This window comes from Scylla paramamosain, chromosome 6 (assembly GCF_035594125.1).
Source record: "Scylla paramamosain isolate STU-SP2022 chromosome 6, ASM3559412v1, whole genome shotgun sequence".
Lineage (NCBI taxonomy): Eukaryota > Metazoa > Arthropoda > Malacostraca > Decapoda > Portunidae > Scylla > Scylla paramamosain.
Genome location: NC_087156.1, coordinates 30,752,197 through 30,759,496, shown reverse-complemented (window position 1 = coordinate 30,759,496; position 7,300 = coordinate 30,752,197).

Here is a 7,300-nt window from a genome sequence, read left to right as displayed (position 1 = left end):
TCTCTCTCTCTCTCCTCTCTCTCTCTCTCTTTCACGTTCGTCATTACTTGCACTTGCCTCTACTCTTGCCTCCACCACTCCACACCCCTGGCAGTGTAATGGTGCTGTCTTGTCGCTGGGTTATTTATCACACCCACCTGTATACCTGGTACCTGGCTACGTTGCGCCCACACCTGTAAAGTCCTATGTGACAGCTAGTGGGTGTGTAACGGACGTGTGTGTGTGTGTGTGTGTGTGAGAGAGAGAGAGAGAGAGAGAGAGAGAGAGGAGAGAGAGAGAGAGAGAGAGAGAGAGAGAGGAGAGAGAGAGAGAGAGAGAGAGAGAAACTGAAACTGTGTATAGTTATGACTGTAAAGATACATGAATGGATGTCTGTACGAGTGTGTATATTCTATGTATGTATGTATACATGTATTTAAGTATACATGCATGTATGTACGTATGTATGTATGTATGTATGTATGTATGTATGTATGTATATATGCACTGCAGGTATGTGTAAATACGCTACTGGCGATTGCGTTGGCCCGCTGATCTATAAATAATTTCCAAGGTGTGTTTGTGTCGATATTCAATTAAGGAAATGAATGGTGTTCGTAGAAATTAGCTCTGCAAGTGTTGCCAAGGTATGTTTGTGCGTGCGTGCGTGAGTGATCGCACGTGTGTTCAACTTTCATGTCAATAACCTCTATAGGAAGGCCTCAACCCCTTCCCCCTACTTATTTCTCCATCCTCCTCCTCCTCCTCCTTCTCCTCCTCCCCCTCCTCCTCCTACTTCTCTTACTTCTCCTCCTCCTCCTCCCCCCACTAATGCGGTTGTTGGGACTATTAAGACGATTTGCATGGTTACAGAAAAAGGCATATTTCCCTAATGGCTTCTTATTACGTGATAAATCTTAGTAATGACACAGTGAGGACGCTAATTAACTTATTTCTACCTGACATGTGAACTTAGGGGAGCCGTGCAACACCCCGCAGCCCAGTCCCTTTCCTTCCGCCCCTCTCTTCCACTTCCTTTCTCGCCGCGGCTTGCAACGCTAAATTTACTTGCAAATAACAAACATAACAGACTTAAATTGCAGATAAAATAATGACTCGTGACATTTTTTACGCTTCTGGTGGCCCGTGTCACTCTTTTTTTATTTAAGATTGGGTGAAGGGAGGGAGGGAAGGAAGAAGGAAGAGAGGGAGGGAAGGAAGAAGGGGGAGAGGGAGGGAAGGAAGAACGGGGAGAGGGAGGGAGAGAGGACGGGAAGGAGGGGAGGAGTATCGGTACTGTACGCCGTATAAGGTAGAGGGGCAGGAGGGGAAGGAAAAGGGCTGAGGAGGAAGGAGGAAATGAGGCAAAGAGTGAAGTCAGCTGTGTACAAATGAAGCCATTAGGTGTCATAACGACTTAATACATAAGTGCACAATCTGCTATTTTTCTCTTACACTTTTTTTTTTTTTTCAACGTGCGCTGTTAGGCCGTGGGTGGGCGTGCGAGTCCTGCCTGCTGGGGTGAAGGGTGTGGGAGGTGATGTAGTGGTGTTTGTATTGGGGTGAGGGATGTAGAAGGCGATGTAGTGATGGTGGTATTTGGGTGAAGAGTATAAGGTACGAGTAGGCGTGGTGGTTTTGGGGTAAAGGTGTTGGGGTGGAGTAATGGTGATGATGATATTGGGGTGATGGTTGTAGGGACGGAGTATTCTTAGTAATTTGAGGGTAAGGGGTGTACTAGGTGTTGTAGTGGGGGTGGTGTTTAGGGGACCATTCCCTGCCGTGCTGTGCGGCGCCGCAGGGACTTGAGGAAAGGTTCATGAACGCAAGTCACGAGTGTAGCGGCGTGGGGCGTGTCGTGTGACACTATACTCCTGCTACGTGGACGCCATGGGGACGCAGAGGGGAGGTTGCTTTTTGGGGAGGCCCGGCTTCCTCCTCCTAGGCTACCGAGGTTCAGAACATCACGACACAAACAAATCGCTCAATTAAAGAGACTTTTGATGTTCAGCAAGTGTTGTAGTGTCTTGCATTGCTGTCGAGATTCATTTTATTGAAAGGACTCGTGTTTTCATTGTCTGTAATATTACTTTATAAGACGACATTGTCATCACCTGCCTCTGCTATCTCACCACGGCTACTAACGTACTTTCGTGTGTCACGTCAATGCGTGTAAGAAATTGCTGTCTTCTTCACGCCTTTTTATGTCACACTTTCCACCATTAATTTCATTAGACTGTCACGGACGCCAATTTTTACTGAACTATCACGAAATACTTGTCATTATACTGCCACATCTTCTCATCGTGAACGTCTATTTAACTTTTATTTACATTTCAAATAGTTGTGGACTCATTGTATATATATATATATATATATATATATATATATATATATATATATATATATATATATATATATATATATATATATATATATATATATATATATATATGATTTAATGATAAAGGTGATAATGAAATAAGAGGAATGTAGAACGAAAAAGTGACAACACAAAGCCGCTAATATGGTAAAAAGTAGCATGCATGCAACCAACACTGAATTACAGACTTATAAGAAAAAATGAAATAAATTGAATTAAAAGTAGACAAATATATGGTGCCAACAAAACGCACAAAAAAAAAAAAAAATCGTTATAGTTATGAAATATCCACAAGACAAAAATGACAAAAAAGTCAAGATAAGAGAAAGAAAAAATACTGAAAGAAATACTAACCTAATGAATGAACACAAATGGAACACGAGAAATGGTCGAGAATCCAAACCCTTCCTTCGGTGCGGCGCGGAAGTCTCGTGATTCATCTTGGGGCACAGAGACCGAGACCGGGACGGATACACTCACTAAAAAAACAGCTGGAGGTAAAGGGATTCTCATAATTAATCTTGAAAATCCGCATTACTTTCCATTGTTTTTCTGCGTCCAGTTGAAACAAAGGGCCGACAGTGAAGGTGGGACGGACCAGGGCGGTGGGGGACGAGGCGGGGAGGGAGAGAAAGAGAAAGAGAAAGAGAGTTCAGGGCAGGGGTGGTGGGGATGGGCGTGGCGGTGGGCGGGGGTGAGTCTGGGTGCAGGATGGAGAGGACAAAACACCGCCCTATGATTCACTAATATTCTGAGGCATTTTTAGACGCGGTGAGTTATGGACGACCCAACTGGAACATGGAAAGTCGCTGGACGGACTAATGTTGTGGGCAGCGGCCTTTTTGTCGGTGCGTGATGAATCGCTGTATGTGTGTCCCGGGAGGAGAGGACGGAGAGAGAGAGAGAGAGAGAGAAAAGGGAGCAGAATGAGTACGTAGGGAATAGGAGAGATGGGTAAGGAAGGGGAAGGCGGAATGGCTCGGGAAGGAGGAAGTACGTATGGGAGGGGACTGGAAAGGAAAAAAGAGTGAGGGACGTTGGGATAAAGACTACTGTTTGAACGAGAGAAAAAGGGGAGAATATATATTTTGGATCAAGCGAAAAACGTAGCGTCAGGAGAACCATAAATATTAATAGAGTGACAATAAATCGTCGGCAGATAATAAAAGGGTTCAAAGTCAAGGAATGGAGAAAAGTACAAAAATATTTAATACCGTATAGAAATTATTTTCGTGGATACGTGCATACGGGACATAAAGCATTCGGTATTTGTTGATCTATCGCTTATCTCCTTGGCTTAGAAATCTGGCGAGGAAGGTTTTTGGCGCGGGTTTCTTGCTCTCTTGTTTTCTTTACTTCTCAAAAGTTACAGAGTTGGTGCCTGCCCTGATCCGAGGAAAACTAGATAGGCTTGCACGGAATAAAAGTTTTGATTGGCTTATGAGCGACTGCGTTGGAGATGTGTTGGTTCAGTTTATTTTCCTGTAGTGCTCTTGTCTTTTTGAAAAACTAAACTTTTTTTTCTAATGAAATGAAAATGGTAGAAATGATGATGACGAGGAGACGGAGAAGAAGAAAAAAGTTATAATGATAATAATAATAATAATAATAATAATAATAATAATAATAATAGTAATAATAATAATAATAATAATAATAATAATAATAATAATAAAAGAAAAAAAGAAAAAGAGGAATAATAAGAAAAGAACCGCAGCAACACCAACCAGCAAGAAGAAGAGGAAGACGAAGAAAAAGAACAGTAACAATAACAACATAGTCACCATCTACCAGTATAGCGGCATTCTACCCCAACGGCTCTCCTTGTTAGCCTCCTCCACTCCAAAGGAAACAATCACGCATCGCTTACCGGGACCCGGGGCGACCCTTCAGGCCCTTGGGAGGAGGAGGTCCAGGTGGTAGGATTGGGAAACACGTCCACCTTTTCCTTGGTTGTCCTCTTCCTTTTCCTCCTCCTCTTCCTCCTCCTCCTCGTTATTCTTCGTCTCGCCGTGTGTGAGTCTCTCTTATAAGTGTCGTTTATATAAGCCTGACGCTGCAATTTCTTGTGACGCTTATAAGGCAAGAGGTGCAATGATTTGTGAGGGCGGCGTGAAAGGGGCGCGATTCGCCTAGGGTGAAATTAATGTGTGTGTGTGTGTGTGTGTGTGTGTGTGTGTGTGTGTGTGTGTGTGTGTGTGTACACGAGGCGGTGGTTATGGTACGGGTTGTGGTGTGGGTTTGAGAGAGAGAGAGAGAGAGAGAGAGAGAGAGAGAGAGAGAGAGAGAGAGAGAGAGAGAGAGAGAGAGAGAGCTGGATTTTGGTAATGCAGGGGTCAAGAAGAAAGTGTGATGGAGGTGATAAAAGATGCGAGGTGCGTGGGCGTGTGAGGGACGTGATTACGTGCGGGAAGTGTTGAGGGAGGTTGGCACGCAGCACTTCCTCTCGCCTAGTAAAGTCGTAGCAGAGTAGCGACTAGCGATGTGTAGCAAACACCTGGCGCTTCCTCCTTGACCCTTACTGACATTTTGCTGTTCGTACCATGGCATATATTAGACCGCATGTAAAAAAAGAGACCAAGGAAAAACTCGGGAGGGAAAAAACTTAAACACTATCAAGGCATTTTAATCAAAATTTTTATTAATCTAGCTTTTCATTCGATTTTTTTTTTATTGTTATTATTATTTTTCGCTTAATAGAATTCACATCCTGTCACCTTTTTTTTTTTCTTTTATTTTATCAGTATTATGAAGCCGAATGTTGGGAAAATAAATTACATTACTTGAAGGAATATATGATGATTGTCCTTTATGAAAATCGTGTCAGGACAAAGATTAAACTTCCTCCCAAATATTAGTTCCCATTTTTTCCTTCAACCTGTCTTCCACCAGTCCTCCACCTGTCCTCCACTGCGGTATTATTTTTATATCACCTTCGCGAACTCGGGCGAACAAGGCACTTTTTTCTTCCGCCATTCCTGTTCTTCCTTCATCCCGCGCCAATTATGATGATCGTGTTGCGGCGCAGAGGTGATGTTAAGGTTGTTGTTGTTATTGTTTTTGGTGTTGTTGTTGTTGTTGTTGTTGTTGTTGTTGTTGTTGTTGTTGTTGTTGTTGCTGTTTACTGTTGTTGTTGTTGTTGTTGTTGTTGTTGTTGTTGTTGTTGTTGTTGTTGCTGACGTTATTCATTCCTCTAATTTACTCTCTTCCTTCATCTCAATGCTGCCTAAACCTTCATCGCGATACTGTAAAATTATAGCAACAACAACAACAACAACAACAACAACAACAACAACAACTACTACTACTACTACTACTACTACTACTAGTACTACTACTACTACTACTACTACTATTACTACTACTACTACTGGTACTACAATCACTTCAGCAATAACATTAAACCATGAGCAGCATAGACGACGTGACAAGTTTGACAAAATAAATAAACGAATATAATAAGTAAATTAATAAATAAATAAAAGCTAGAATAAAATGTACTGACAAAATTTTCTTGCTTTAACAGGCTTCAGTTTTATTTATTTTTTACCAGAAATATACGTAACATTCACCGTGAGTATGTGAGAAAAAAATAGTAAGTTATAATACCGGAAATAAATTAGTGGTTTGTTTTGAATATATTGTACATTATCCCGTGAGTGTTCTGAAGGCTATTGTGGATAAAAAGAACATAAAGGAACAAAAAAATAAACACAAATACTCCATCTGTAGGAATTGCAGCTGCTTCCATGCTGCGTCACGGGAAGCTGCGCACAGGTAGATGCACAACACGCAGTTCAGGTGTTTACTGAGTGCAGCCTTGAACAATTCACAGCGCGTGGACAAAATACATATCATTTTTTTTTGTTTTTTCATGTATCATATTGTCTAAGTGTGTGTGTGTGTGTGTGTGTGTGTGTGTGTGTGTGTGTGTGTGTGTGTGTGTGTGTGTGTGTAAAATAGATTAATTTATTAAAGACTCATATTATAAATGCATGTTGAAAAGTAGTACATTAAAAGAAAAAATGAAATAGGTGTTTTCTTCAGTTACTTGTCATCAGTGGCAGTCTTCCATCAAGCAGCCCAGCCCCTCAACACTCTGTGCTACATTCACACTCACCACACGCAGCCAAGCATGTTTCACTGATCCACTACCTTAGTTCTCAACCAGTTCGTGTCTATCTTACCTAAATCTGAATTTGTCTACCTTGAACTCATTACCATGAGTTCTAGCTTGCTTATTTGCAATAAAAACTTAATTTCTTATATAATGTTTGATAAACACGTTCACCTGAAAGACCTCAATTAGGTCGCCTTGCACCTTAACCTTTCAAGGGAATGAAGATTTATGAAGGTGCATTACCCTCTCCTGGAATGGCAATGATGTCGTCTACTGAATCTCTCACTTTTCTTTACACTAACGGTACCATTTTGTGCCCATTGTAGGATGCAAGAAAATTTTAAGATATTTTAAAATTTCAGACTGACTGACCTGTGGTTTTTATTATGTTCACACTCCCTGGACTGGAAGTCAAGCATAAAATTCCTTCTTAGGTAGGAAAGTGTACTTGTTCACTTATTATTCTTACGTTAGTGTATGCAAAGTGAAAGCAATAAAGACGTTGGTTTTCCTGCGCTGAGTACACTTCATTTGCAGATTTAATGCTGAATTTGCCACTTCTCTGACTGCTCAAATATTTTTTCATCCTTTTCCTTCTCCTTGTATCATGGCTGGATCTAATATGTTGACCAATGTAAGTGTTTGTAAATTTCCTGATGTCACACTAATCCCGAAATCCAGGTCATTGTTGTGGATCATGGACGATAAAGGCCCAAACATGGAGGCCTGAGGAGCAACACTTGTAATCCACTCTGATCCTTCGTCATTAACTTCGGTTTTTTATGTTCCACAACTCAACAACGTCCAAATATGTCTCA